Below are 27403 nucleotides of genomic sequence, written 5' to 3' on the forward strand. Positions count from 1 at the left end.
GGGCGCGAGCCCACCGGGCCGGGACGGGGAGGGCGAAGAGGCCCGGGTGGGGTCGGTCTCCTCTCTGTCGCCCCGCCGCTCGGCCCCGGCCTCTGAGCTCCGCGGCGGCTCAGGTAGACGCCGGGCGCAGGGCCCACGTGGGGAAGCGGGCGGCGGGCTACGGGCGCCAGGAGGGCTCGCGGGGCTCAGCCCCCTCCCCTCCCCTCCCCTCCCCTCCCCGGGGGCCGGCGCGGCTCCTCCCGACGCGCGGCCCCGGCTCCGGCGGCTCCGGCGGCTGCGGCGCTCCCCGGCTGCTCGCCGTTCGGCGCCGCTGCTCGCTAGCTCGTGGGCGGCTGCTGGGGAGGCCGGGATCGCCGCCGCCGCCTCCTCGGGGGCAGCCGGCCGGGGCGGGGCGGAGGGGGAGCCGGGGTGTGGGGGGAGGGCGGGGAGGGGGCTGGGCGCCGTGGGAGGGAGAGAGCGAGCGAGCGAGCGAGCGGGGCATTTCTGCGCAGCTCGAGTGCGCCTCGGAGCCCGCCCGGGCGGCCGCCGGACGCACGGACTGAGGACAGACAGCGCCCGGAAGCCGCGCCGCCCCTGCCAGGTTAGCCGCCCGCGCCACCGTCGTCCGGGCCCCGGGGACCCCGCCGCGTCTGCTCTCGTGTGTGTCTGTGTGTGGCGAGGGCTCCGGGCTCGGTCTCCAGTCCTCGAGCACTGACAGGCCGGCTCCAGGGGGCTGGACACCCGTGGGGCGGGGGGCGGGCGTCCCAGCCAGGAGCCCCGGGCCTCGGTCCGTGAGTCTCAGTACTGGCGCCGGTATGTGTGGCGGGGTCCACATCTCCGGGTGTTGGGTGTGAGCGCGCGTGTGCCCGTGGGTCTGGGCAAGTGGTTGCTGTGTGTGTGCGCGCGTGCGTGTGCTCGGGGTGTGCATCTGCGTGGGGGGGGGGGTGTGCGCTGTATGTCTCCGCGTGTCTGGACTGGATGGCATGTGTGTATCTGGGTGAGGGTGTGTGTGTCTGCGTGTGTCCGTGAATGTGTCTATTAGAGGGTGTGTCCCAATATGTAGCTGAGTGTGTGTACATCTGGATGAGGGTGTGTGCCAGTGGCCTCGCTTGTGGCTGGACCCCGTGGCTGTGTGTGTGTGTGTGTGTGTGTGTGTGTCGCCGTGTGAGCGCCAGTGTGACTCCCCGGGTGTGCGCGTGTGAGGGCGGGTGTGCACCCGCGTAGCCCCCGTGTGCGTGTGCGCGGCTTTGTCTCCGCACTGCCGGGAGGAAGGGGGGGGGGGGGGGCGGCGGCCGACGCGCTCTAGTCCCCGGGAGCCAGCCACTTGGCCGGGGCGGTGGGTGGCGGCGGCGGCGGGAGTGTCCCCGCCGGGCGGAGACTCTCTGCCGGCAGGTGGGCGGCCACACCCCAAGGGCCAGAAAGAGCTGGGCTGACGGCGGAGCCCGCGCACCCGGGCGAGCTGGAGCGGAGGGCGTGTCCTGCCTGAAGCCCGGGTGTGTGTTTGTGTGTGCGCGCGCGTGTGCGTGTGTGTGTGCGTATGTGTGTGTGTGTGGAGGGGTGGGCGTGTGTGCGTGTCGGTGTGTGTGTGGGGGTGGTGGCAGCAACAGCGGCCCTCAGGCTGGTGACCAAGTCGGTTCAAGGATCCATTTCCTGTGGCGGCCTGGGGACAGTGGCCCAGAGTCCGACGGGGCCTGATCGGGTCAGCCACACTCCCACCCTCACCCTTACAGCTCTCAGGGGTAGACCTGCACCTTAGGTGCCCTGAAAGGAGGGAAAACCGCTCTCTTAAAGGGCCAGAGTCCATATGGGAATACGACCCCCCGCCTCTCAGGAGACCTCTACTCTGAGAGTGGTCTCTGGGTGTGTCTGTACCCCTTTCCCCACGTACTGGTGTAGCGCATGAATGTCTAGATTTGTAGTCTGTCTGCATGTGTGTCTCTCTGTGTTTTTCTTCTGCATTTGGGTGCCTAGGTATGTTTTATCAGTGAACAATGAAAAATGTATCTTGATGTACATGTGTATGTGTTTTTATAAGTCCTGGTATATTTGTTTTTATGTACATGTATAGCTGTTTGTATATTAGTGAGTCTATGCGTGTGGGTTTGCAAGAGACATGCCATTTTGCTGCCAGCTAGGATAGGATAGAAAAATTCTGTCCAGGGCCACTCTAATACAGAAAAACTGGGTGAAAAGCTGGTTTAGAAATTTAAAACCCCTGGTTTTGTGGGTTTCAGATGCTGGTACTGAAATGTGGGTAGATTGGGGGTAGCCTGGATACAAGGATAGAGGGAAGCTGAGACTCTTATGGAAGAAAGGATTTGTTCCGGAGGAAGGACATCCAAGTGCAAGAATTCTTCCTCCACTTCCAGTTTTTCTTCCCTGTTACTTCACCTCCCCTCTCCGCTGCTCTGCTTGCCAGGATAAAGTGCACAGGATTTGGAGTGTAAAAGGGAGGGAGCTGAGAGTGTAAAAGGAAGGAGGGTGGATGGGTGATAGGATTGGGGGCCAAGAGCAGATTTCTGCAATTCTTAAAATGCTTCTGGCAGCAGAATCTGGGGAAAGCTGAGCTTGCTGTCCCCTTTCCTGGGACAGGAAAGACTCTGGCTTGGAGCTCAGGACCCCTGGAGTCTGGTCCAGGGGTCTTCTTTGGACTTTGGTCAAACCCTTTTGTGTTTATCTGTTCACTCAGCACATTTGTATTGCACTTCTCTTATGTAAGAGTCTAAACCCCCTAAGCCTCAGTTTCCCTGGCTGAGCAGGTAGTAAGATAAATTCTGGGACTCAGAGCTCCCTTAGGTGTCTCAGAGTGATGGAGTTTGTCTCATTGCTACCCAGATTTAGAAATCTACCTTTCTAGCCCCCAAGGATCCTGGCTGTGGTCCCCACTCACTATGCCCCTTTGCCCCCATATCCTTTAGAGCAGTAGCTCTCAAAGTATGGTCACTCCACTAGCAGCAGCAGGGTCACCTGGGATCTTGTTAGAAATGCAAATCTGGGGCGCCTGGGTGGCGCAGTCGGTTAAGCGTCCGACTTCAGCCAGGTCACGATCTCGCGGTCCGTGAGTTCGAGCCCCGCGTCGGGCTCTGGGCTGATGGCTCGGAGCCTGGAGCCTGTTTCCGATTCTGTGTCTCCCTCTCTCTCTGCCCCTCCCCCGTTCATGCTCTGTCTCTCTCTGTCGCAAAAATAAATAAATGTTGAAAAAAAAAATGAAGAAATGCTAGAAATGCAAATCTGGGGGGCTCCCATCAGACAAACTGAATAACTCATGGAGCCCAGCAGTCTATGTTTTCACAAACACAGGTGATTGTCTTGCCCTAGAACTTAAGAGAGGTACAGAGAGGCAACTGGAACCTCCTATAGGTTGAAACACCGGGAAAGCATCCCTTGTCTTCTCCCACATACGTACTGAAGTGGCCCCGCAGCCCTAGCCTGGCAGGTGGGGGTTCTGGTTTCAAGTCCCAGGTCTTCCCTGAGATCTTGGACAAATTACCCCTTCACCGAATAATGTAATAACTCGTTGTCTGCTCTGGGCTTGGCTTTGAACAAGGGGTGTCATTGCTCTGCTCAGTTCTCTGCTCCTTACCTTGACCTCTAAGACCTTCAGGATCAAGTCCCTGCCCACCTCTCTGGAAACCAGCTACTCTAGTCTTCTTTTAGTTCATCTAGGCACCATGAGCTCTCTGGCCTCTGGGATTTTGCACATTCTGTTCCTTCTGTCTAGCATACTCTTCCCTTGATTCTTACCTTGTTTAACTCCCATTCTTCAGATTTCAGCCCAAGAGTGATTTTCTCAGGGGGGCTTCTGCCAACTCCCTGGAATGTCAGTTTTTCTTGTTCCACGTTCTTAGAGCTCCCTGTAGTTCATAGTGTTCATGAGAGTTTGTAATTATACATAAACTTGCTAGTTGTTTGTCTCCCCTCACTAAGGTGCAAATGTCACCTGGGTAGAAATTTACTTGTCATTCTTCCCAGTGTCCCCACACAGTGCCCAGCTTATGATTGGTATTTGACATATTTGTTGAAGTGGATGACTTTATATAATGGGTGATGGTACTAAGTGATTCCCAAAGTGTCCCCTCAAGCCCTGGCATTGTAATATCTAAGCAGGCCTCAGACTTCTTAGAGGTAGATTTATCTGTCTTTTTTACTACTATATCTCCTGGCCATAGATGGACGCCAGCTACGTGCTTGGGCCCATCCATGCTGGACTCTGCTCTAGGGGAGGCAGGAGAAAGCTCTCCAAGGAAATACAGCCTTGCTAGTGTCTGTGTCCTCCTGGAATAGGGTTCTGTAGAATGAGAAGAGGAAGAGCATTGAATAAGGAATCTAAAGATCTGGGTCCATGCCTTGTATGCGGGCAAGTCACTTTTCCTTTTTTGTTTGTTTGTTTCCTTTTCTGTAAAATGACGGTATTAGGATGGATGGTGTACCTAATATTGGTTACAAGCACTGGCTCGAGAGTCATTCAGGCTTGGCCACATACCAGTCGGGTAGACTTGGGCAAGGCACTTCATTTCTTCCTTCATTTCCTAAAACAGAACCAATAATAGTATCTGTTCCATACGGTTGTGTGGTAACGTACATGGGATGCTGTACATAGTTCTGAGCTGGTAGTAAACACTTGGTAAGTATTAGCAATTGTTACTATTCAATTCAACACTTTTTAAAAATGTTTTTATTTATTTTTGAGAGAGAGAGAGAGAGAGAGAGAGAGCGAGCACGAGCTGGGGAGGGGCAGAGAGAGAGGGAGACACAGAATCTGAAGCAAGTTCCAGGCTCTGAGCCGTCAGCACAGAGCCCAACGTGGGGCTCGAACTTGTGAACCATGAATCGTGACCACGTGAGGCAGACGCTCAACTGACTGAGCCACCCAGGCGCCCCAGTTTAACATTCTTGAATGCCTTTGTGCTGGGCCCTAGGGCTTCAGGAACGGAGATGAATCCAGCAGTCCTCACAGGCGGGGTAAACGGGCAGACGTGTAAAGATGTACAGTGTACAAGGTATCAGGGTGAGGTTGTTCACGAAGGAAAAGTCTTCACAAAGAAGAGAGGTGGTGTTTGGGCTGGATATATCTTCCAAGTAGTTAGAGCAGCATGTGCAAAGGCACCAGGGCTTGTTAGGGGGAACTCCAAATAGTTCCATCTGTTGGAGCAGATGGTGGTGAGTGGTGGGGACAGGTGGGGCACGACTGGCCTGGAGTAAGGCCGGAGAGGAAGTCTGGGGTCCGATCTGGCTCAGGCTGAAGAGCTGGAGTTCTACAGGTAGTAGGGAGCTAGGGAAGAGGATTAAGCTAGCCTCTGAAAGAATCAGATTTGCATTTCAAAAACACAGCTCTCCAGGTGGTGGTAGAGGGTGGGCCAGATAGAGGGCCAGGTGGGGGCAGGAGTGCTGTTGACCTGGAGACTGGTCTCAGAGGATGCTTGTTTGCGTGATAGAAGGTCCCTGTGGGGTGGATAGAGACCTAGGATGGGAAGGAGCACAGGTGGTGGACTTCAGGCCAGCTTGGGTCAGGGAGGTGAAGGAGAAGCAAGACTGACCTCTCACGGGCCTTCACACCCCTTAACCTCCAAGGCTGCCTAGTGAGTAGGAATCTGAAAATAAGAGTCCCAGGTCTGCTGCTCAGTGGATTCACAGTATATTAATTTCCTAGGGCTGCTCAATGAAGTACCACAATCTGGGTGGCTTAAAAAAGCAGACACTTATTCTCTCACAGTTCTGGAGAAGGAAGTCAGAAATCAAGGTGTCAGCAAGGTTCCTTCTGAAGATTCCGTGGGGGGAGTCTCTCTCGAGCCTCTCTCCTAGCTTCTGGTGGTTGCCTTGGTGTTCCTTGGCCCTCAACTTCCTCTGCCTCTGTTGTCACATGGTTTTCTCCCCTTTCTCCCTGTGTCTGTGTCACCTCCTCTTTTTAAAAGGACACCAGTCATATTGGATTTAGAATCCACCCTAATCCAGTATGACCTCATTTTATTTTAACTAATTACATCTGCAAAGACTATTTCCAAATAAGGTCACATTCTGAAGTTCTGGGTAGACATGAACCTGGGGGACACTATTCAACCCAGTACATACAGGAAGATGGAAAAGAGTGCAAATCCTGGAGCCCCACAAACCCGGGTGCAAATCCAAGCTTTGCAAGGGAGCATGAGCTTTTGAGCAAATCAATTACTTTTCCTCAGCCTCAGTTTCGTCTCCTGTGAAATGGAGACAGTAGCCCCTGCAATGGCATGCTGTGCTGTGGAGGTCAGCCCTGGTCTGCATAGCGGGTGTTAGTAAGCCTGGTGAGGTGGCACACAGTAGGAGCCCGGTAATGATTACTTCCTCTTTGGCACCCCCTGCCCCGCACTTAGTAGCTGGGACGCATCACTTAAATCTTGCTGCACTTCCTCATCTGCCTAATATGAATTAGCATCATCCAGCTCTACTTACCTCACCAGATTGTGAATCCCAGGGGAAAATGAGAAAGCTCTTTGTAAATTGCTTAAGAGTCTGCTGCTGGGATTTTCAATTATAATCATCATCATCATAATAACCCTCGGCCATTGCCACGTCCACTGCATTCTCAGCCGGGCCCTGCCCAGCCCACTCCTCTCCTGAGGCAAGTCTTCTTTGCCCCTGTGTGCCCCGAGATCTCCTACAAAGCATAGCCACTGTCAGTTAGGAGAACCTTAGAGATGGTCCTTACCCTCCATTGCCCTCATTAGCCAGAGAAGGGAAACACACTCTGCGAGAAAGTGACATCCCGAAGGTCACACAGCTGGTCAGTGGCAATTGGAACACCTTGTCTGTGGCTTCTTTTGAGGGTCTGAACAGTGGTTTTCCCCTATTGCAATGTTGGCCAAGGAGCAGGATCGTGGGGCCGGTGGAAGCCTTCAGAGGGTACTGTGCAGCACAGAGATGGGGAGCCAACGGGAAGAGTGCTGCTGAACCAGGGTCAGAATCCCAAGCAAGGGGGTCCCTGAGTCCCTTGAGTGAGCAGGCAGTGCCTGTGCAGGCTGAATGGGCAGGTTGTTTGTTCTCAGCCTGGCTTGGCCATCTCTGCCTGCTCCAGCGGGAAGAAGCCACCACAGGCGGGCAGTGGCAACGTGGGGAGCCAGAACCTGGAGGTAACCCAAGCTTCAATGTCCCTATTGACACCCAAGGTTGTGCTTCTCAGCAGGCTGTGTCACTCTAAGCCTTGCCTTGGCGGTTGTAGGGAAGGCTCTGGAAAGGAGAGAAGGCTTATCCTGCCTTGACAATTGCCCTGAAGTCCTCTTCCTTTTCCCTCAGCTGGAGGAGCCAGACCCCTCTTCACCCCTTGATTTTCCTTACTTCCCTCCCTCCTCTTAGTTTTCTCTTCACTCCCTTGTCCTGCCTTCCCCTCTTCATCTCCCCATCTTCTCTCCAGATTGGAAATCTAAAGATAAAGTCTCCAGACCCAGTTCGAGTGGGTGGTTCTGGGGTTGCTTGGGGCCACTTATGAATCAGAAAGCCTAGAGTCTTCCTCGTCAGAGGCCCACTCTGGTGACTGATAAACAGCTGCTTACGTTATTGGCTTACCATGTGCCAGGCCCCATGCTAAGCGCTTTACATGCCTTATGTCTTTTAATCCTTGCAGCTACCCAGCAAGGCAGAGATTAGATCCCCATTTTATTAAAGGAGGCTAAATAACTTACCCAAGGCCTACTCAGCCCTCCACCAGCAAGTGGCACACTGGGATTTAAACATAGATCTATTGAAAGCCCATGGGTACTCTTGAATCTTTCCTATACTGCCCTGGATGGGACATTCAAGAGTGTTCAGGGGTTCACAGAGGGATGTGCACTCACTCAAATTCAGAGAGCAGATTCTCAGCTCAGAGAGCGGGGTCTCCAATCCAGCTCACCTGCTTCCCAGCCTGTGCTGTCACCTCACTCAGGGATTGGCCTTCCTGCAGTGTTGGCCCCAGGGCTGGCCACAGCTCTGAGCCCATCTGGGTCTAGGCAGCAGCCCACCTGCATCACGGACAGGTGACAGGGCAGGTCTGAGGGTATTTGGCTTTTTCCCTAGATATTGTTTGGTCATTGGTCACCTTAGTTTTTCACAGATTATCCTGAGTCTTCTAGTTAAATAAGCTTGTCATTTACAAAGCATGATAGCTTTATCTCTTTGGGAGGGCACTTGGGGGCTTGGAGATCTTCTGTCAGGCTCAGTGATGGGGAGGGGAGGGAAGCAGGGGAGCAGAGGCTAGAACCAGGGAACTCAAGTTTAGGAGGACACTCATGCTAGAAAGGAAAAGGAAGGAAGCCAGAGCTGGCTAAGGGCCAGAGAAAGTCCAGAGAGAAGAAAGGAATCTGCAGGCTGGAGCTGATAGGGAACCTGTCACTCCAAGTTCAACCCTGGAGTTCAGACTCCCTCACAGGCAGGGCTGCTAATCTCAGAATGTCACTTCTAAATCTGGGGAGCTTCTTCAGTCAGCTTGCTGGGACTCCTTCCACCCCCATCGAGACCATGACCATGGTCAGCTTGAGCAGGTGATTCAACCAGAAGGAACTTTGATTAATGAGCAGTGGCTTTAAGCCTTCAAGACACAGAGCCCTCTCTTCATAGGCAAGGAAACAGAAGTGCAATATGTGACATAGCTAAAAGGAGAGTGGTTCAGCATCTCACCCCTTACCCCCTCCTCTGAGGGTTCTTTAAGGCAGGCTGCCTCAAAATTTGCTCCTCTAAGAGTAGCAAAGGGGAACTTGCTAAAAATAGACTCTTTTCTAAGACTCATCTAGAGATTCAAACTCAGCTGCCTCCTGGGAGGGTGGGATCCATGGTGGGGCCTTGGAATCAGCCTGTTTTTACAGATTCCTTGTCAAGGTGATTGTGACACCAAGGGTTCTCAGATCACCCTTGGAGAATGTTGATATCAAATGTTCATGAACTTCTGAAATGGCATGAATAATTTTGAGAGTGTGCCTTGATCTTGGGAAAGGATCCATGGGCACTATCAGAGTCTTTGAATCACGACCCATCTTTAGGGTTGTTTTATAAGAGTGGGAGCCTAATGACTGGAAAAGGGTCACTGGGGAGCTAACAGCAGAATCCTGCATTGAAGGCAGATCTCTCCTGACTCTCAGCACATTGCTGGTTTTAAGTGAAGATGCTGAGGGACTGTAGGCCAGTTCCTTCCCCTACCTGGGCCTCAGTTTTTCCAGCTATAAAATGGGGGTTGGACAGGATAAGCCCAAATTCCCATGTAACTTTGCTCAGTGGCTCTAGAAGCCAGGTTTCCTGTAGCCCAGTTCACATTCTTTGCCCTTTTCCTTGCTGTCTCCTCAGCTTCCCCCACTTTGAAGGGAGTGCCCCTCCCTTTAGCATCTCTCATCTTCAAAGATTCCATCCAGAGCCTGGATTCTAATCCCTTGAGTCCCTCTAGTCAAACCACATGCCCAGGTGCCCAGCTATTTCTCTCTTTCGGTGCCCATTCACAGTAAGTGATCCAGATGCCTGTGAGTCTAGGGATGCTCAAGGTGGCACCTCTTTAGGGCTGGACACTGGGGCCAGTGTCAGGGAGAGGGGTTTGGAGAATGTGTTTCCTTTGGCTCCTGGGACATGCCCAGCCCCTACCTCTGTCTTTGTCCCAGGTCCCTGGGTTCTTCCTGCCAAGAATGCCATCCCCCCTTCTTTAATCACTGTTGAAATCCTGTCTACCTTTTTAAGGCTCAGCTCAGATGCGAACCTCTCTCTCACAAAGCCTGTGGACCCTCCCACCCTTACTCCTGTAATGAAAATCTGTCTTTGCTCTGCATTCCCTTAGCGCCTTGTCTGTTCCCCTCTGGGGACGACTTCTCCCTGGTCTTAGCTTTACTGTGGGACATGGGCTTGCCTCTCTTGCAGGATTGTGAGCACTAGGGTGTCTCATGTATCATTCTTTGCTCCCCAGCACCTAGCATAAGGCTTTGCACAGAGCAGGTGCTTAATAGAAGGTTATTGAGTTTTATTTGCAAAATCTGCCTCTGACCTTGGGCTGGGCTGGGTTCTCTAGAGGCCCCATGGCCCCATCCCTGGTACAACTTCACACATGTCCCCTTTTTTCTTTGTGGATTGGAGGGAGGCCAAGTAGGGCAGTGGGTAAGAACTTCAACTCCAGTCTTGACTCTGCCATTTCTTGGCTGTGTGACCTTGGATAAGTCACTTCACCTCTCTAAGCCTCAGTTTTCTCAGCTTAAACCAAAGGGCTAAAGATAACAAGTCTGTTGGGGGTTTGGGAGGATTAACTGAAATGATATGCGTAAAATGCTGAGATCTGAGCATTGTACAGAATAAATGGTCAATATATGATTATAATTCATTATTTCTCAGTTAATGGTTATTATCATTGTTGTTTTGGCAGACACCTATTATGGTTGGAGCATCATGTACTGGGGGGAGAGAGTGAGACACAGAAAAATCATTCCAAGAGCCTCTTGGTCTCCATGGTTCTAAGGTCAAGTAGGGGCAGTAAGAGTCTTCTACAAGGAGTAGCATCTGGAAGAAATATGGCAGACTGAGCTGAAGAGGGAGAGATCAGGGTGGACTCCATAATCGGCATAGACAGGTGTTCCCTGTGGAGATAAAGGAGAGGAGCTCCAGGCTGGAGATGAGAAAGTGGGGGCACACACTTGAAGAGTTGCCCGAAGGATACAAGAAAGAACAGAGTGGAAGCAGAGGCAGCCCCAGAATCTCCACATAGAAGGGGCTTAGGGAGGGGCGGCATCAAGCTTTGTTTTGCCAAGAAGAATTTGGGGGCTTGATGGCTCACAATGCCACTATGGAGAACGAGAGAGAAAAGACTAGAAGAGTAGGGCTTTGTTGTGGGGGTATTGGCGGGGGGAGCTTTGTCTATCTGGGCTTGAGCTGAGAATGGTCAGGGGTGGGCTGTGGTCCCAGGCCTCTGCAGGCCTGCCTTGGAGTCTGTCTCGTAATAACAGGGCCACCTGTCTACCTGGTCGAGGTAGAGATCCAAACTCTGGTCTATCTGAAGGTAAAGCACAAACTGATCCCAGAAGTGTCAGAATCTCTAACAATCAGAGCTGGCTAGCAGGAGAAGCCATCTCTTGATCCACCCTCCTCATCCCCACATACACAGATGGGAAGCAGAGGCCCAGAAGGGGGAGCCCCCGCCCAAGAACTGGCCAGTTCACTGGCCACGGTGAGTTCAGTGCCAGCCCCAGGTGGGCTGTGGACCTAGGCCTGCTCTGGGGTTGGGGGAAGAGGGTGAGGAGGGAGACAAAGAACCCGAGGAAGGGTGTAAATGACAAGCAAATGCCATTTTGGTAGCAATCTGTTGCCAGGGTGTGTGTGTGATCCTAGGCTAGTGGGATGTGAGTGGGCTGCAACGTCATTATTCTGGGCTTTCCTTCCCGGAAAGGAAAAAGGACCACATAGGTGGGAGTCAGGGGAATATTGGGGGGTGGAGGAATTCAGGAGGTGGTCTAAGAAGAGAAAAGGCTGTTGCCAAACAGCAGGAGACACGATTGTATTACAGTGGCACAGAGCACCCTATCATCTGTGGGCATGGCCCTATACAGCCCTATATGTGATACTCTGCCAGTATCACCCCCATTTTATGGGGGAAGAAGTGAGGCCTCCAAAGGTCACAGGTAGGAAGAACAGGGCCAAGGATGGGGGACATTCCTTCAAAGCCACACCCGTGGCATACCCTAGGTGGCTGTGCTCCCAGTCCTCAGTCCACCTGGGTCTCAGTGAGGACCTGGGGTCAAAGGGGTCAGGGAGGTGCCAGCCCAGGGCAAGCCACTTTTTGTCTCCTGTATTTCTCCATCAGTCTGCCCATCTATCTGGCCTGTTTTAGTCTAGTTCACCCTGCTCCTTTGCTTGTTAATTAAAAATATTTAGTGAGCACCTACTATATACCAGGTCACTGCCCCTGACCCTATGGAACTTCTGCCTTGATGTGAAGCCTGTCCCACATTGGTAGGATGGGATGGGAAGGAGGAAGTGAGGGGGTTCACTAACCACTCCTTTCTCCCTTCACGCCTATCCCTTCCTTTTCTCTCCCCTTCCAAGTCTCATTAGCCCCAGAAGGGACTTTTTTGCCTGATCTGCCCCCTGCTGAAATGGAAAAGAATCAAAGTTAATGGTTAAATGTAATAATAGCCACTGAGACTTTCACCCTGTGGGGCCGGTGGGAGGGGGCTGAACGCTAGTTGTGTGCCCCTGGAGAGGGGCGGAGACCACCAGGGTTTTCTGGCCTGTACCTGCCACCTTTTTCCCTGACTCTGGAGTCTGCCTCCAGGGTCTGTTCCTCCCTCCTCTCCTTCCAGGGGGCAGGCTGCTTCTTGGACCCTTTCCCTGGACTCCAGCTGAGGTGACCCTGGGAGGTGAGTAATGGCTCTGGCCAGGATCCTAGAGCCTCTGAATGAGTGCTCTTGGGGGAGGTGCAAGACAGGGCATGGCGCCTACCTCCGGGGACCTACCCAGAGAGCTGGCAGCCAGTGGACCTTTGCTGATTTTGCCTCCTGCCTTGTAGGGGTGGGAGGTGGTAGGGATGGCGTCACAAGTGGCCTAAGATCTGTGTACAGGATTGCTACCTAAGGCAGGCCATGCCATGCCTTTCTCCTGCTCTCCTTCCCTTTTATCCTCTTCATCAGGTGTCCTGTTCTGGGTTATGCTCTGCTGCTGGACTAGGGGATAGGGTTCATGAGAATAGTGACAAAGGCTTATTTCTTTTTCTAGAAGACTGAACCCCAGACCTGTCCCCTGTCAAGTTTTAGGGACAGAGCTCAGGCTTCCAAGTCAGACAGGCCTGGGGTCTAAGCTGGGTGACCTTGGGAGGTGGCCCACCTCTCTGAGCCACACTGTCATTCTCTGAACAGTTGGTACTCTGATCTCTTTGTCACTATCACTGTGAAGGTAACAGGCACCGGAGGTGGATATTAATATTAGGCTCAGTAGGCGTTCACTGAATGAGTAGACACCATTTTCTTCAGATTCAACTGACTTTGGGAGGCCTAGCTCTGGCTGTGGGCCATGGAGGCCACCATCCCTGCCATCTAGGACTTGATTGTCTAGAGATACAGTACATACAGTGGCCACTTGGTCACATGTGGCTATAGAGCACTTGAAATGTGGCTAGTGCTACTGAGGAACTGAATTTTTAATCTTATTTGGTTTGAATTACTTTAAAATTAAAAAAAAACCTTTTTAATGTTTATTTATTTTTGAGAGAGAGAGAGAGAGAGAGAGAGAGAGAGAGAGAGAGAGTACAAGTAGGGGAGGGGCAGAGAAAGAGGGAGACACAGAATCAAAGCAGGCTCCAAGCTCAGAGCTGTCAGCACAGAGCCCGATGTGGGGCTTGAACCCATGAGCCGTGAGATTATGACCTGAGCCGAAGTCAGATGTTTAACCGACTAAGCCACCCAGGCACCCCTGAATTAATTTAAAATGTAAAAAGCATACTCCAGGGCACCTGGGTGGCTCAGCTGGTTAAACCTCTGACTCTTGATTTTGGCCCAGGTCATGATCTCATGGTTCTTGAAATCAAGCCCTGTGTCACGCTCTGTGCTGCTTGGGATTCTCTCCCTCTCTCTCTGCCTCTTTCCCCCCATGCAGTCTCTCTCTCAAAATAAATACATAAACATTAAAAAATAGTTCTCATCACAAGAAAAAAGAAATAAAAAAACAAGAATACTCCATTCAGTTATCAAAAAACTTCTACAAAAATTAGATTATCAGATTTGTGAATTTACTTTCAGTTGTAAAGGCTAAGGGAATCTAAGTATCCTCTGAAAATTTAGCATCAGAATTGGGATGTGCTCTAAATGTAAGATACACGCCAGATTTGGAAGCCTTAGTATGAAAAAAAGAATGTAAAATATCTCAATATTTTGTATATTGATTACATGTTGAAATGGATATATTGGGCTAAAGAAATATACTGTTAAAATTAATTTCACCCACTATTTGGTACTTCTTAAAATGCAGCTCCTGAAGATTTTATTTTTTTTAACATTTATTTACTTTTGAGAGAGACCATGAGAGAGCGTGTGTGCATGTGTACACGAGCAAGGTAGGGGTAGAGAGAAAGGGAGACAGAGGATCCGAAGTGTGTTCTGTGCCGAGAGCAGAGCCCGATGTGGGGCTTGAACTCATGAGGAACTTGAACTCATGAACCATGAGATCATGACCTGAGCCAAAATCAGATGCTCAACTGACTGAGCTACCTAGGTGCTCCAGCTTCTGAAAATTAAAAAAAAATTTTTTTTAATATTTATTTTTGAGAGAGAGAGAGAGAGAGAGACAGCAATAGAGATAGAGACACAGATAGAGCACGAGCAGGGGAGAGGCAGAGAGAGACACACACACAGAATCCAAAGCAGGCTCCAGGCTCTGAGCTGTCAGCATAGACCCCAATGCGGGGCTCAAACCCACAAACTGTGAGATCATGGCCTGAGCTGAAGTCGGATGCTTAACTGACTGAGCCACCCAGGTGCCCCTGAAAATTTTAAATTACATATATAGCTTGCATTATATTGGTATCGGACAGTGTTGTTCTAGCCAGAGTTGAGTTGAACATATTTGAATAAAAATAATACAAAACTATAAAGACTAGTTATTTGGGGTAGCTGTGTTGGGGGGTGAAGATCAGATATTACTCACTCACCTCCCCCACCCCCACTGCCTATATCTGGGCCATGCCTGGTGGTGGAATGTTACCCTGGATAACCCCAAAGCCTCAACGATAAGATTAAGACTTCTGAGGTCAAATGAAAAGCCTGCATCTATCTGGGTGGCCACACCATTCACTTGCTCTGGGTATGACCTTGGGCAAGTCACTTGACTGCTGAAATTTAGTCTGTCATCTGTCAATCTAGATTAACAGTGGGCTTCACCTCATTGACTGAGAGGATTACCTGAGATATAATCCAAGTGTAGGATTTAGCACTGTGCCTGGCATGTGTCAGTAGTCTGGTATCAGCTGTGGTTGTGGTTACTCGTTGTGGGGGTTGTTGATACTGCTGTGGTATCCATCAGCTTGAATTCTCTTGTTCTGTTTTTCTGAAGGGGACATGGGCCAGAGGGAAAGAAGTTAAAAGACCTTGACAGTGGATTTGGGTTGAGGACTGGGGTGAGGGTTGCTTTGTTGGTTACCTCAGGGAATTTCTTGCCTCTGAGGTAGCTCCTTGGATCTTCCCATTCTGTAAGTGATCAGGCAAAGATATGTGTTCATTTTTATTTTATTTTTTTTAATTAAAAAAAAATTTTTTTTTTAATTTTTTTTTTCAACATTTATTTATTTTTGGGACAGAGAGAGACAGAGCATGAACGGGGGAGGGGCAGAGAGAGAGGGAGACACAGAATCGGAAACAGGCTCCAGGCTCTGAGCCATCAGCCCAGAGCCCGACGCGGGGCTCGAACTCACGGACTGCGAGATCGTGACCTGGCTGAAGTCGGACGCTCAACCGACTGCGCCACCCAGGCGCCCCTAAAAAATTTTTTTTAATGTTTATTTATTTTTGAGAGAGAGAGAGAGCGCGCAAACGAGTGAGAATAAGCAGGGGAAGGAGCAAAGAGAGAGGGAGACACAGAATCCAAAGCAGTCTTCAGGATCTGAGCTATCAGCACAGAGCTCCAAGTGGGGCTCGAACTCACAAACCGTGAGGTCGTGACCTGAGTCAAAGTCAGACGTTTAACCAACTGAGCCACCCAGGTGCCCCCTATGTTCATTTTAAATGTTTATTTATTTATTTTGAGAGAGAGAGAGAGAGCAAGCAGGGGAGGGGCAGAGAGAAGGGGAGAGAGAATTCCAAGCAGGCTCCGTGCTGTCAGTGGGATGTGGGGCTCAATCTCATGAACTGTGAGACCATGACCTAAGCCGAAATCAAGAGTCAGATGCTTAACCGACTGGGACACCGAGACACCCCAATATATGCTCATTTTACAGATGAGGATGCCGAAGCCAGTTGAAGGGAAATGACCTGGCTAACTGGCCAGAGCCCAAATGCAGGACTTCTCAACCCTATTGTGCTAGTAGTGGAGCCAGCGTTAAGAGGCCACCTTTTGGGGTTTAGGAGCAGGGACTGATCTGGAGTCTGGAGCTTATGAGGAATGGTTATTATTAGTCTCTTATAAGTGGGGATCTCCATGCCATTCAGTACAACCACCTCATTTTGAGTTGAAGGAACAGAGAACTGAGTGTGCGTAGATGTGTGTGTGACCTGCCTAGGATCACACAGCAGGTTGGTAGCCAAGCTGGATCTGTTTCTGTTTGTTTAGATCCAGCCCTCAGCTCAGCCTTGGCAGGATGATGGCCCTGCTTGTCAGCCCCCTCCTCTCCTTGCCCAGTCCCCAGAGAAGGCTTCTGAGAAAGAGGCTTTTGTTTTACCAGCTCCTTCTGGTTTCCTCTCAAGGTAGCTTCCCCACCCCCATCCCCCTCCTTCTGCCCAGATTTGCATTTGTCCCTGTTCCAGGTTTAAAGGGCTCTGAAATCTGAAGCTTCTCTATACACATCTACTCTCTAGATATCCACAGGGAAGGACATGGGCTTTTTCATCAAGGAGGCCTGAGTTCAAATACCTCTTCTACTGTTAATTTTCTCTGTGGCCTTGGTCAAGTCACTTGTAATGTTTTAGTCTCAACCTTCTCATCTGAGAAGGAGGAATCAAAATGGTGCACACACGACCCAGTGGTTAAGAATGCGGGCTCTGGGTCTCACCCCTGCACTGGTTCACTGTAGGGTCTTCAGTGAATCATTCCACCTTTCTGGGTCTCAGCTTCCACATCTGTAAGTGGAGGCTGCTACCTCCGTGATCCTTGTGATACGGCACTGTGCTGAGCTTTTCACACAACATCTCACTGAACCCTCCTGTTAGCCCTGGAAGCAGACACTATCTTGTTTCCCGAATGAGGAAACCAAGACTCAGAGAAGTGAAGCGACTGGCCCCAGGCCTCAGAACTAGAGGTGGAGCTGGAGTTCAAACCAGGTCTGTGTGACTGCAGAGCCCCGAGCTTCTACCCACTGTACCGCACTTTTCCCCAGGCACCCTTGCTACCTGGCCTCCTGTAGTTCACCCCAGTGAGTAGGAAAGCGGGTTGTCCGCTGCTGGGAGACTGATGTCACACCTGGAGTGAATGGTGTCCTGAGCCCCATGCTGGCCTCCAGAGCTGGATCAGAGAGCAGACAGTAGGGCTCACAGCTTTTGTTCCTGTTGGTCCACCCTCAACCTTCCTAGTCACCTGATTTTCGTGTTCTGTGTGAAGTGGAGCTATCTCATCCCACCTGGAGATTTACTGTTTTGAATCCAGTCCCTCCAATATTCCTGCCCCATTGGGTATGAGGCTGGGTCTGCAGTTGAGCCTTAAATAGTCTGTGAGCAAATTAGACCAGAACAGAATATTAATGCTAAAAGGAATGTAGGGACCATTGAGTCAAACCATATTTATTTTACAGCTGAGGAGACTGAGGCAAGGAGAGGCCAGGTTGAGAGAGCAATGGTTATGTTTTTTTCCTGGGTGCTGGAGACCATCAGGACTGACATAGAAGGAAGTGTCTGAGGGGTAGGCAGGCCTTTGCTCTCCCTTATCTCCCATGTCCAGTCCATCACCAAATTCTTTGGGTACCATCTCTTTTACTATTTTTTAATTAAAAAACTTTTTCAATGTTTATATATTTTTGAGAGACAGAGCACGGGTTGGGGAGGGGCAGAGAGAGGGGGAGATACAGAATCCAAAGCAGGCTTTAGGCTCCCAGCTGTCAGCACAGAGCCTGACGTGGGGCTCAAACTCCCAAATCATGAGATCATGACCTGAGCGGAAGTCGGATACTTAACCGACTGAGCCACCCAGGCTCCCCTTTTTATTTTTTTTATTTTTTATTTTTTATTATTTTTTTTATTTAAACATTTTTTTTAACATTTATTTATTTTTGAGACAGAGAGAGACAGAGCATGAATGCAGGAGGGTCAGAGAGAGAGGGAGACACAGAATCTGAAACAGGTTCCAGGCTCCGAACTGTCAGCACAGAGCCTGACGCGGGGCTCGAACTCACGGACCACAAGATCATGACCTGAGCCGAAGTCGGCCGCTTAACCGACTGAGCCACCCAGGCGCCCCAAGGCTCCCCTTTTTAAAAATTGTTTAATGTTTATTTATTTTTGAGAGAGAGAGAGAGAGAGAGAGAGAGCACACAGCGGGCAAAGGGCAGAGGGAGAGAGGGAGACACAGAATCTGAAGCAGGCTCTAGGTTCTGAGCTCTCAGCACAGAGCCTGATGTGGGGCTAGAACTCATGAACTGCGAGATCATGACTTGGGCCGCAGTTGGATGCTCAACTGACTGAGCTACCCGGACACCCCTGGGTAGCACCTCTTAAGGATCTCTTGAATCCATCTACTTGTTTCTATCTCTACTGTGACCACCCCAGTCTGGGCCCTTGTCATAAGCTCCCTGGACAACCACAAGAACCCCTAATGCGTACACTGAGAGCTGCTCTTGCCTGTTTCCAGTCTGTTCTCTACCCTATGAATCAGTGATTTCCCACTGCTGTTACAATTAAGACTGAACTCTTTACCTCAGCCTCGGAGGCCCTTCATGGACTGGCCCCTGCTGGCCGCTTCCACTTCAAAAGTGTTACTTTCCCTTTAGCTCTGCTGTGTAGTCACACAGGCCTTTCTGTTTAACAGGTTCAGCAACTTCCCTAAGGTTCCTCAGAGAGCTAAATGACAGCCTCTCAGTTTCCAGCTCCTTGCTGGGTCTATGAACTTCGTTTGATTTCGGAGGAGCTAACGCTGTTTCCTCCTTCCAGGTGCCTGACTGACATCCTTCCCCTGGGGGAGCTGGTGTGGACGGAGGAGGGGTGAGTGTTACAAAGGCACAGCCTAATTCTCCTTCTTGCATTTAGGTTGGACATATTGGACTTCCAGGCCCTCAAGCTCTCTATTTTGATATGTTTAACTGCTGGGTTGTCATGAAGGTTTGTCTCGGCCACAGATTTTTGGTGGATTTAAAAAGTGGGGTGGTGGGGCGCCTGGGTGGCGCAGTCGGTTGAGCGTCCGACTTCAGCCAGGTCACGATCTCGCGGTCCGTGAGTTCGAGCCCCGCGTCAGGCTCTGGGCTAATGGCTCAGAGCCTGGAGCCTGTTTCTGATTCTGTGTCTCCCTCTCTCTCTGCCCCTCGCCCGTTCATGCTCTGTCTCTCTCTGTCCCAGAAATAAATAAACGTTGAAAAAAAAAAATTTAAAAAAAAAAAAAAAAAGTGGGGTGGTGCTGAAGGTCCTCTGGTTTTGGCTTATTTTGAGGTAGGGACTAAAATGCATACTCATCAAACACCTCTGTGTTCGACAGTGTGCTTTGCCTATAGTGCCTATTTGCCTATATCCGTGATGGATGGCCTTGGACCTGGAAGTTGGATCTCCTGACCCTGCAGCCCTTGCTTTCTTTTGCATAACCACTCCCAGGTGTACACTAGATTCAGGACAGGTTGTTTTCATTCTGGTTATGCCACTGACTACTGAGTGACGGTGGGCAGCTACCTTTCTTTGTGTTGGCCTCAGGATCATATATATACTGTCAGGACATGGAGTGGAGGAAAACAACAAATGAGTTGTTTTCAAACTGTCCAGTAGGAACATCCTTTTTCAAATGAACCCCAAAGACTCTCAATGTGCAAAATAGCCAGAGGGGTTGTGGCGTGGTTGAAGTGGGGGTAGGTGTGGGGGACTCTAATTGGCTGATTCCTCAGCCCCCAGCAGCCTCCAGATAATGACAGGGAACCCTTCCTTGGCGCTGCATGAGATGCTTTGCAAACCGCTGGCATGGGGTGTGTCGAAACCCCTTTCCAGCTCAGAGGTTCTGTGGCTCTGGCAGGGTGAGGGCATAGAGAGGGATCTGAGCCAATGAAGTTATACTGACTGGGAAATTGTGAAGTAATATGCAAATATCATTGTGGGTTATTAGTAAGGCACATCTGCCAGCTCTGTGATGTTGTCATTCCAGAATCGTCTGGTTTTTGTTTTCGACTAGATTGGAGGCACTTCTGTACCCCTAGGGGACTCTCCACATGAGCGCATTTGTGTGTGTGTGTGTGTGTGTGTGTGTGTGTGTGTGTGTGTGTGTTTGTGTGTGTCTAGGGAGCAAGGGCTATGGGGACAAGGTGGGACTGAGCCAGCTGAGGCAGGTAGAATAAATGCCAGGCAGAGCTGGGAGCATGTTGCTCTGGGGGGTGGCGGGGGTGAGGGGTGGCTTTAGCTCTAGCTAAAAGGAGTGATTTGGCTCTTTCCTGCCAGCACATGGGCCCCACGGAGATTTCTGGGCAGGAAGCACTGGGAACAAGGAATCCTCTGTCCACAGTCACAGCACAGCCAGGACAGAGGAGGTGGATTAGGAGTTCCCAGGAGGGGGCCTGCTGGTCTTTCCTGGACATTTGGGCAAATGGGTAGGGAGAGGGGGAACTAAGGTATGTGTGTCGCGGGAGGTGTGGGCTTGGTAAGAGGAGATAGCAGTTGGTTCATACATTTATTCTACAAGTTCCTTGAGCTTCCTGTAAGCCCTCTGAGGAGCCAGACTCAGAAGCAGGCAACCCTGTAGGGGTTAGAGCCAAGAAAGATGACACTCTAGGTATTAACCGTCATCAGTTTACTGGAGGAGACAGGAAATGTGAGAAATGATAGATTTTCACAGGGAGTCTGATGCAGTGGAAATCATTTGGCCTGCAATCTGGAACTGGGCCTCAGTTTTCTCTTCTGTTAGAATGCGGATGGACACATCCGCCCTGGCTACTTATTAATGCTCTTCTGGGAATCAGAAGAGGGTATTTCAAACCTTTTGGGGCAGCAGAATCCCAGTATGTAAGCTTTTGTAGCAGAACTGCTGAGGTTGGCTTGGCAGCAGTTTATCCAGAATCTTGCTGCCCTCCTTACTGCCCTTTGTTCCCTGGGTGTTTGGGAAGGTGCAGTTTCCCTTTGCAGATTCCTAAGGCTCTAGGAAGCAATGTCTAAAGACCCCTGGGTCAGGATGATTCTTGAGAACAAGCTTTGTAGACCGTCCCTTGCAGCCCAAATGATAGAGATTGTGCCAGGACGCACAGGAACAGTTGCAGTATTGCCTTATGCCTTGCCCTGCCCATGGCCAGCATAGACCTTATCTAGGTTATGGCCTGTATAATTGGGCATGGCTTTTTCATAAATAAAATGACAAAAACTCAAAGTGGTTTGAACCAGAGAAGGACTTTAATGGATCCTGGGGTTGTCCATGGAATTGAAAGATGAGGAATCGAGTGGACTCTCCATCTGTATCCTATCACTGCTATCACTCCTCTTTGCCCTCATTAGGAACTATCCGTCCACTACCCCAGCTTTGCAACCCAAACAGAAAAAAAGAACTATTTTTCTTCTAGGATCTATATATTGATCCAAGGGAAGGACTCTGACTGGGTCAGTCCTTGTTGTGGGGGGATAGGGACATTCTCAGTGCCCAGGCCTTTGTCATATGGCTACCCATGTAGCTAATGGAGAAGCAGGGCCGTAACTAGAAGGGGAGTCAAGCCTGCAGGACAGACAGAGCTGTGAGAGTGCTGTAGGATGTTAGTGGAGTCCCGGGTTATAGGAGAGCAAACAGTTTGTAGGCCTGCAAGGGGTTCTAACTCTTCTCTTCAGTGATAATAATACAAATACCAATAATGATAATAATAGGTAATGTTTGTTGAATTTTTCTCCCTGTGCTGAGCATGTTTTATTGCTTTATGGGTATTATTTCTTTTTTTAAAAAAATTTTTAATGTTTATTTATTTGAGGGAGACAGAGCATGAGCAAGGGAGGGGCAGACAGAGGGAGACACAGAATCCCAAGCAGGCTTCAGGCTCCAAGCTGTCAGCACAGAGCCTGATGAGGGGCTTGAACTCACAGACCGCAAGTTCATGACCTGAGCTGAAGTCAGACGCTTAACTCACTGAACCACCCAGATGCCCCAGTATTATTTCATTTAATCCTCACAATAGTCTTTTGGGTAGGTACTGTTACTATCCCCATTTTATAGATGGGGAACTGAGGCACAGTTAGTGAAGGTCACACATTGAGTAGGAGGAGGCCAGGAGTCTGGCTTCAGAGCCCATCTCCATTACCACATCTGTTGCCTCTCATTGGTAGTTCAAGTGGCTGGCCGTCCTATGTCTGCTGCTCCATGACACAGAGCTCGTGATGTGTAGAGGCAGCCCCTCCCCAGGTTACACTGCTCTGCCTGTGGGAAAGGGCTTCCTTGTGTTGCATGCAGACTTGCCTCTATATAAACCCATCCATCCAATGTGTGGCTCTGTGGCAGATGGAAAGAAGAATCATCTATGAAGCTCCTAAAAGGTCACCGTAACAAATAAGTCTCATTAACCAAGTTCTTGCCTTGTGCCAGGCTCTGTGCTGAATACTTAGTGTGCATTATCTCACGTAATTGCAACAACAACCTTATGGTGTAGGTACTGTTATTGCACCCATTTTCCAGAGGAAACTGAGGCTCGGAGAGGTAAGCGACTTTCCTATGATCAGATGGCTCATAAATGATAGAGCTGGTGCTTGAGTTCAAGTCTGCCTAGCTCCGAAGGCTGTGCTAGGGACCACTACAGTCATCTGTCCCCCAGAGGGGAAATAAATGTGTGTAGGTGTGGCTGTGACACAGTCCATGGTGCACATTGCCATGGGAGAGGGATAGGAACAGTACAACTGAGGCTCAGAGGAGAGAACTCAGGGAAAGGGGAACAGCAAGGGCACAGCAGTCAAAATGTGCTTCCTGGAGGAGGGGACATTTTTGTCTGGGCTCCTCAAAGGGGCTGGATTTGGAGGGGAAGGCTCTCCAGGAGGAGGGAGCTGCCTGGGGAGAGGCATGGAGGGGAAACGCCGGAGCAGTTCAGTTTGGCCAGAATTAATGAGTGGAGGGAGGAGGGTGGCCAGCTGTCTCTCAGGCTTCTCAGAGGGAGCCCCTCCTTCCATATTCTTCTCTTCAGTCGTGTGAAGAGGTTTGATTGCCTCCAGCTGCACACAGGTGCCCTGTTCCTTCACCTTTTCTCCCAGATATAAGGAGGGCAGGCCCCAGGTGGATGGTGGGTGCCAACAAGGGTCAGTCCTTTATTCGCTTCCTCCCAGTGGTGAATGGTGGGAAAAACGCCCCCTTGTGGTCCACCCCCTCTCCCCCCACCCCCCTCCCGCCCCCCAGGAGTCAGCATTTCCTCCAAACAACACAAAGCTCACAGAAGCAGGATGGTTTCTAACAGCTTTGGCAAGTGGTGGGGTTTCCCATCCCCTCCCCAGGAAGCAGGCTGAAGCATGTACCTCTAAGCCGCGGAGAGGCCCCCTTCTCTTCCTCACTTCCCCTGCCCTCCTCGCACAGCTAATCTCATGCACTTTGTCAGAAGATGGACAGTGCCCTCAGAGCCAGGGCTCTGTCCTGGAAGTGCCTTCAGATTTTTCTTCAGACAACTCCAAATTGGGGGAAGAGTGTAATGTTAGCCCTGGGAACCTCCTTGGTTTCAAAGGATGGAAGGATGGCAGTCGTATTTATTGAACTGGACTCAGTGTATCAGAGGCTTTATCAACCCATTTTACAGATGAGGAAGCTGAGGCTCAGAGAAGGAAAATTACGTAGGTGCAGTTGTCACAAGAAGGTGCCTGTGTCATTATCTCTTGCAGGAGGGATGAAAGCGTGGGTCACTCAACAAGGAGAATGCCCCCTCCCCCCGCCCCTCCCCCTCCTTCCTCTTGCCTACCCACTCCTCCTCCCATAGCAGGGCTCTGAAATGCTGACTCTGGTTCCCCTGGCTGCTCCTCAGACTCTCCCCCACGTGGGTACAGATCATTCCCCCATGGCTTGCTGCCTGTCTGAGAGCTGGAGTGGGCTGTCTCTGGTGGGGGGGTGGGCAGGCTTAGCGAATGTCATCCAGACAGGGCCCAGATGTCCAGCATTCCTTCTGTGACCCCTGTTTTCTCTGAGATCTCTGGATTTTTCCAACCCTTCTTGGAGGGATTCCAGCATTTCTATAGCAGGAAAAGAGGTACGGAAGGGCAGAGGAGTTCTTTCACTGGAGCGTGTTTTATCCCCATGGCCCCTATCATCTGGCTCACACCTGGACTAGAATCAAAGCCCCTTGTATTTTTCCTGCGAAGCGCTTTTCTATTTATCATCCCATCGGATTTTCACCATAATCCTGAGAGGTAAAGCAGGGAAGGTATAATTATTCCCCTTTTGTGGGTGGGTTAATGGAGGCTCAGAGAAGATAAGTGACTTCTCCAAGCCCACATAGCTAATGAGTAGCAGAGCAGTGGTAGAAGAGAGAAGCCAATGTCCAGGAAGCCTGATTCTTCATTGCCCAGTGCTGATGGCTATATGGACAGCCACTGAGACTCCCTCTTTGATTCAGCCAGGTATGTGGGGGTTATGTCCCCAGTTCAAACCTTCCCAAGCTTCCTAAGGCCTATGGAATGAAGTGTCACCAGTTCTGAATCTGAGAGTTCCCCAGCCAGTCTCAACCTCCTGCTCTGGCCAGTCTTGACTGACCTAACAGGCTGGACTTTTTCTTCCCATAAGGTGGATGAGATTAACCATTTGTTGGGGAGGACCCCTCTGTGGGACATTGGAAACATGTGTTTCAGCCTGTTGCCCAGGAAGTGGATGGGGAAACTGAGGCCAGGGTCAGCATAATGGTTGCATTCAGGACAGCTAGAGTGGCAAGATGGGGGTGAGGGGCAGGCTTGCACTGGGTGGATGTTTTATACCCCTTTCCCAGAAAATCCACACCTTTGTTTCACTAAGTGGAACACAGTGTCCACTGAATGTTTACATATTGCTCCATTTCTGCCCCAGAGAAATTTTTGTTAGGGGCACTCTGGGCTTTCCTAGAAAAGTGAAATCTGGCCCAAAGCAGGGAGAGCCCTGGGTTCCTAAGGAACTGAGCTTCAGCTCAGTATTTGGTAAGGATAACTGGGATTCTGGACTTGGGTAGTGGTGATAGTTGCACAACTCTGTGAATATAGTGCTAGCATGTTCTTTACCTCTAGACCTCCCAGGAGTTGGGGACAGCAGAGAGTAAAGGCTCTGAGACTGGCCTCCTGGGCCTTACAGAAATGGTGATGGCCTCCAGAACTTGTTGCTCGTTAGTTTCTCCTTTCCTGCTTGGGGAGGCCAAGACTCAGACTAGGAAAGTAATTGGCATCAGTCGCCAGTTGTGGCCAGCCCTGGATGCACACAGTGGGAGCTAGCATCGGAGTAGGGGCAGCATTATAAAACTAGAAGAGCAGGGGCGCCTGGGTGGCTCATTTGGTCCAACTTCAGTTCAGGTCATGATCTCGTGGTGTGTGAATTTGAGCCCTGCGTTGGGCTCTGTGCTAGCAGCTCGGAGCCTGGAACCTGCTTGGGATTCTGTGTCTCCCTCTCTCTCTGCCCCTCCCCTGTTCACACTCTGTCTCTCTCTGTCTCTCAAAAATAAATAAGCGTTAACAAATTAAAAAAAAAAAAAAACTAGAATAGCAGACACTGCCTTCTTCATATGTGCGTTCCTGAGAAGGTCTCAGGAAAGGTCTGAACAAATGACCTGGGAAGGTCCCTTTCCCTCTCTGGGCCTCAGTTTCCCCATCTGGATCTACTCTCTCCAGTCCTTTGTGTCCTGTTATTTTGTGATCAAGGAGTTGAGTCAGTGGTTGCAGAGTTTTCCTGGGGGCTCAGCTGCCTCATTTGTCAAACAAGGATGATGAAATTAGCCAGTCCTATCCACCTCAGGCTTAGTACTACAAAGGTCAGTGAGGTGACCACATCACTTCAGGGCCATCACAGGCTTTGGCAGATGGGGAGTCGCTTTAACAAGGTGACATGCTCCCACATAGGCAGCCAGATGAAACTGAGAAGGGCTCGAGCTCCAGACCCAGACACACTTGAGGATATACCCCTGCTCTGCTCCCTCCTGTGTGAATTTGAGTGAGATGATTCACTTCTCTATGCCTTAGTTTTACCACCTATACAATGGAGACGGCAATAGCGCTTACTTAGGAGGTAATGGAGCCCAAATGAGAGAATGCAGGCCATGTGGGTAGCACTGTGCCTGGCACACAGTCGAGCACTCCAGTGCTGATGGGTGTTACTGTGTTGTTGATGACTATAGCGGTGATGGTAATTGATATTTAGAGACTGGGGCTCTGTGGGGCCAGCTAGGCTAGGGATGGCAGTGTTACTGTTATCAATAACCTCTTCTATCTTTTTTGGCACTTTACAGTTTGCAAAGCGTGTTCACCTCCATGACTATATGCCATCTTTAGAGCACTCTTTAACAGAGGCAGGAAGGCAGTCACCGTCTCCACTTTACAAACGCAGCTATGGGTCTTAGGGGAGGCAAGTGACTTGCCACGATTTCAGCCTGGGTCTTCAGGAAGCTCCGCTCCAGGCCAGAGGTGCAGCGGGGATCAGCCTCTGGCTTTGGCAGCAGGGACAGGGCAGTGGATGATTGTTACTCACCCTGATTGTCACTCCATAACTTTTGGAGAGTACGTGAGTAACTGAATAAATGACAGAGTGACTGGTTCAGTGGCCTCGTCAAGTCACAGAAACACACACACACAGGTCTTGAAGTACATTTGGTGTGATTGGGTGCAAGCTGTTTCACACCGCTGCGCCCAGGATTTCTAGAGCTCTGTGCCAATGGTGCCCCTGCCGTTTCCATACAGCCTGTATGCGTCCTGAGCCCCGAAAAGCCAGATGCGTATTTTCTCTCTGCCGTTTCCTGCTCCCCCAGCCCCCACCCCAGTGACTTGGGCCTAGAGGTGGATTTTGCCTCCAGTCACTCCTCCAGTGAGTCTTGATTTAGTCAACCAATATTCACTGAGTTTCTGCCATTCATTCGCTAGGCACTGTCTCACGTGCCAGGATGGCAGAGGTGAACACAGCAGGCAAACACACGATCCGTGCCGAACAGCAGACTTCTTGCCAGTCTCTGGCAGTTCCCAAGGGGTGATGAGAATGTGGGATGCATGCTTTTGAATCTGGAAAAATGTCTGTGCTGTGGGGGGTGGCTTGTGCTGGGAGGCTTGGGGGCGGGGTCAGGCCTGGGCTGTTGTTCACCTCTGCAGCGCCTTGCTGAGTGACCTCAGGGCAGTTCCTGCCTCTCCCTGGGGCTCCTCCTTGTCTACCAAAGGAGGGGATTGGTTGAGATATGAGGATAGTCCCTGATGTTTGTGGAGCACCTGTCTGGCCCACGTGTCCTGTGCTCACAGCCTCACTAGGCTGATGCCAACGTTCCTGCCTGCCCAGCAATTGGCTCCTGGGGCTTTCAGGTCTTGGGAATGGTTTCTGAATGGGGATCTGGGCACCGGGAAAAAGTTGGTAGGATCATCATCTCCCACATAGTCTGACCCGAGAATTTGCCCACTGGCCTGTGGGCCCAGCTTCCCCAGGCTGGCACTAGGGCTGACAGAACACGTTTCCAGCAAGGCAGCCCCTGACACAGAGGCCAGCCCCGTCT

At 50.7% G+C, this 27403-nt stretch overlaps 1 protein-coding gene across 3 annotated transcripts in view; it reads left to right on the top strand.

Moving 5' to 3' along the window:
- The first annotated feature begins 430 nt into the window (after window positions 1-430).
- The window catches only part of EPB41L1 (erythrocyte membrane protein band 4.1 like 1), a 129268-nt gene continuing 102295 nt past the window's right edge, over window positions 431-27403 (top strand). Inside the window, exons 1-2 of one of the 3 annotated variants that reach the window (XM_086702099.1) lie at window positions 445-580; window positions 18726-18776. The gene's annotated coding sequence lies outside the window, so the exon portion shown is untranslated. Of the gene's footprint in view, window positions 581-18725; window positions 18777-27403 lie in introns of all 3 variants that reach the window. The other 2 variants (XM_086702107.1, XM_086702101.1) reach the window with 2 other exon arrangements.

The sequence above is a fragment of the Puma concolor genome, chromosome A3, assembly GCF_028749965.1.
Source record: "Puma concolor isolate L17-30 chromosome A3, mPumCon1.1.hap2, whole genome shotgun sequence".
In the NCBI taxonomy this organism is placed as follows: domain Eukaryota; kingdom Metazoa; phylum Chordata; class Mammalia; order Carnivora; family Felidae; genus Puma; species Puma concolor.